The sequence below is a fragment of the Chiloscyllium plagiosum genome, unplaced genomic scaffold (assembly GCF_004010195.1).
Source record: "Chiloscyllium plagiosum isolate BGI_BamShark_2017 unplaced genomic scaffold, ASM401019v2 scaf_12046, whole genome shotgun sequence".
In the NCBI taxonomy this organism is placed as follows: domain Eukaryota; kingdom Metazoa; phylum Chordata; class Chondrichthyes; order Orectolobiformes; family Hemiscylliidae; genus Chiloscyllium; species Chiloscyllium plagiosum.
Genome location: NW_025202469.1, coordinates 1 through 3898, shown reverse-complemented (window position 1 = coordinate 3898; position 3898 = coordinate 1). Strand labels below are relative to the sequence as shown.

Genomic DNA, 3898 nt, shown 5'->3' with positions numbered 1-3898 from the left:
TCTGCGAGCTGGCGTTTGGCCTCAGCGGTGTAGAGGTCGGTGCGCCAAACTACTACCGTGCCTCCCTTGTCTGCTGGTTTGATAGTGAGGTTGGGGTTGCAACGGAGTGAGTGGAGGGTTGCGCGTTCTGAGGGTGAGAGGTTGGAGTGGGTGAGAGGGGTGGGGGAGTTCAGGTGGCGGTTAATATCGCGGCGGCAGTTGGCTATGAAGAGGTCGAGGGCAGGTAGAGGCCATTGTCTTGTATGCCTTGGCTTTGCAAGTGTAAATATCTTAAAAATCGATGCGATTTCAGCCTTTATATTTTTACAGAGAGTTCCAGATTGCCACCTCCTGAGTGAAAACATTTTTTCTCACATCTGCTCTAAACCTTCTGCCCTTTGGCTTAAATTTTAAATCAATTATTCCTCCATCATGGGGAATAGTGTCTTTCTAAATACCCTGTCTATGCCCCTCATAATTATATATGTCTCAGTAATAGTCCTCTCAGTCTCTTCTGTCTGTCCAATCTTTCTTCCTAACTGAAACACTGCAGCCCAAGCAGAGTCCTGGTGAATTTCCTTTGTCCCCTCTCCAGTGTAAACACATCCCTCCTGTAGTGCAGATGCCATTCACCGGGTATTCCCTTGCCTTGTTTGTCCTGCCCAAGTGCATCACCTCACATTTATCTGGATTGAATTCCATTTGCCATGAACCAACCCAGCTGCCCAGCCCATCTATATGCTCCTGTGTTAGAAGGCAATCCCACGTCACTGTTTACCAGCCCACCCCACTTCCATCTCACCATTAACTTGCTGAGTTGCCTCCTTGAAAGCTGTGGTCCATGTGCTGTAAAGTGATGGAGGTTAAGACTTGGGAACACACAATTGTCAGAGTCAGTAAATCATTATTTTACCTCCCTTTTCACTGCCATCCCATTGGTAACAGATAATGCAGAGGTTATAGAAAGGGAGAAAGTTGGAGCAATCATTTCCACTGGGGAGCAGTAAACAGCAGACATGTGCCCAGGGTCTGGTGGCCTAACTCTGAGGGTCTTTAAGGAAGTGGCAGCAGACATAGTGGATACACTGCCCCTTATATTACAAAACTGGATGCTGGGACTGTTCCAGTGGGTCAGAACTATGCTAATATAGCAGCCTTATTCAAAACAGGAGGCAGGCACAGGTTAGGAAACTGTAGACCAGTCAGCTTAACATGTGTCATTGGGAAATTGTCAGAATCCATTATGAAGGGAATAATAACAGGACATGTGGAAAGTCAAAATACAGTCCATCAGAATCAGTGTGGTTTTATGAAGGGGAAATCATGTTCCACTAATTTGGTGGAGTTCTACAAAGGTGTAACAAGTAACACAAGTAATTGGAATCCTGTTGGTGTTGTATATCTGGATTTCCAGAGAGCATTTGATAAGGTGTTGTGTTTTTGGCTGATACCCAGTGTAAGATCACATGGGGTTAGGTGTAATTTATTGGCTTGGATAGACAATTGGCCGAAGAAGAGAAAGCACAGGATCAGGATCTGTGGGTCTTTTCTGGTTGGCAAGATGTGAATAGTGGTCAGTCCTGCTCCTCACCCGTTTGTAAAGTCTCAATCAAGTGGGGAGTATACCATCACACTCCTGACTTGTTCCCTGTCGATGGTGGGACAGGCTCTGGGGAGTCAGGAGGGGATTTACTCACCGCAGTATTCCTAGCCTCTGGCCTGCTCTTGTCACCACTGTAGTTATGTGGTGAGTCCAGCTCAGTTTTAAGGAAACAGTTTTGTGACCTGGATTTCCCTGACAGGCCTCCACAGTGAGGATTCCACTGAATTGAAAGTACAGTGAATATGTGAGACCTCGAGTATTGGAAGCTGGACACAGAGATGTGTGTGGGCTGGATGGAGGGTGTGAGAGTTGTTATCTAAAGTGATTGCTGCCTGCGGAAGCTTTCGGTGAAATTACAGTCAGATATTTTAAGGGCATATTACCATGGATTATTGATGTTGGTTTTATTTGCACTAACATGTTCATGAATAACTTAGCAATGTAATTAATGCAGCCATTGTTTCTCTCTCTTCCCCTCTCTCCCTCTCCACAGGTTTGTTAGTCAGCTTTCAATTCCTCCAAACCATCCACAGCTTCTGGTGTCTGGCTCTGGGGTAGGTAATATTTACATTTCTCTAGACCATGGCCCTCACACATAACATCACTGTTCCCCCATGCTGCAGTGGCAGTGATCTCTGGGATGGGATCTAAACTCAGCATCCTCTGATAGAGCCCACAATGCATTAGCCTTGAGTTGAGGATATCACCTCCATTTATATTGTGACAGATTTCTTCCTTGGCTTCGAGGGAACGTTATTGTATGGATTGATAGGTGGCTGGTGAATCTGAAGTGAACATGCGAGTTAATCTGTCCCTAGGTCTGTTTGTCCTCCATTCTTTCAAATGATTACAAATTGAAGTCAAAAGGAATTTGTATTTAAGCATTTGATCACAGATAAGGGGTTGGTCTGAGGACATGGCAGTGTATGGTGTAGAACTGTGTGGGGGAATAGGAATAAGATATTAGTGAGAGCAAGTTTAACAAAAGTGGGCCAACAGCTGGTACCTAGCCGAGTAACCCTGGAGGGACCGAGACCATGTTCCAGGGCTGAAACCCACCAAAGCAGCCGGCGGAACTTGAGTTGTACAAAAATTGAACCAAAAGTTTGATGATAAAATCACTGTCATAAAACAAAATCTGGTTAACATATGTGCTTTAGGAATGGAAATCTGATGCTCTTACCTGGTCTGGGCCTCGTGTTTGCAGACTCTCAGCAAAGGGGGATGACTTAAGTGCCCTCTGAAATGGCCAAGCAAATCCCTCAGTCATAACTCACCATGAAGAAATCTCAAGAAAGGACTGAAACTGGATGACTACACGGCACCAACCTTGGCATTAGAAATAACAATGGCAACGCAAAGCCCTCCCAACTAACACCAGGGGACTAGCCCCAACATTGGGAGAGCTTTCTCACAGACTAGTCAGTCATTATTTAGTCAATTAGTGAATCAGTAACTAGAATACGGATCGAGGATACTGACTGGTTAGTGAGTCAGTAACTAGGGACATGTTTAGGATTCTCACTGGTTAGTGAGTCAGTAACTAGGGACATGTTCAGGAATATCATTGGAAGAGCAAGCGATGAGAATTTGATGAAATGTTTTCATGGAGAATGAATGGACAACCCACTTCATTTCAAGAGGGTCTGGTTGGGGGCAGGCATACAGCAGTTCCTGCTCCTGTATGTTTTTTATAGGGGTTTGGTAATGGCCTATTGGTATTATCACTGGGATCTTTATCTGGAAAGTCAGGTAATGTTCTGGGAAATACTGGTTCAAATCCTGTCGTGGCAGATAAAAATCGGGATGACGTGTCTAATGGTGACCGTGAAACCATTGTTGCTTGTCAGAAAGACCCATCTGGTTGACCAATGTCCTATCGGGAAGGAAATCTGCTGTGGTCTGCATGTGACTCCAGACCCACTGCAATCTGGTTTACTCTTAACTGCCCTCTGGTCACTTAGAGGTTTGTAAGAAATACCAGTCTGGGCAGCAATGTGCACAACTCCTATTAATACAAAAAAAAGATCGATTCAACCCAAAATGTGGTGGGAGCTGTGGATATAGAGATTGATGTGGATGCTGTGTTAAAATTTCTCTGACCTCTGATCCCCAGGATGGAACTATTCGACTGTGGGAGTATGAAAAAGGAAGTGAGCTGCACTGCCTCGATTTGAGTGAGCTACAGCCTTCTCGATGTGAGAAAGTAAGTCCAGTCTGCCTCACCGACTTCACCAGGTCGCCTGGGCCAGTCCACCCCACAGCTGCCTGTCTCACCTGAAGATTACCAACACACAAACCCCACACACACCCCCA

At 45.4% G+C, this 3898-nt stretch overlaps 1 long non-coding RNA gene across 1 annotated transcript in view; it reads left to right on the top strand.

The window, feature by feature from the left end:
* LOC122546228 overlaps positions 1-3882 on the top strand; it is a 7822-nt gene extending 3940 nt beyond the window's left edge. The window contains exons 2-3 of the long non-coding RNA XR_006310693.1: positions 2076-2136; positions 3699-3882. This is a non-coding gene — a long non-coding RNA (uncharacterized LOC122546228). The remainder of the gene's footprint in view (positions 1-2075; positions 2137-3698) is intronic.
* The last annotated feature ends 16 nt before the right edge of the window (positions 3883-3898 follow it).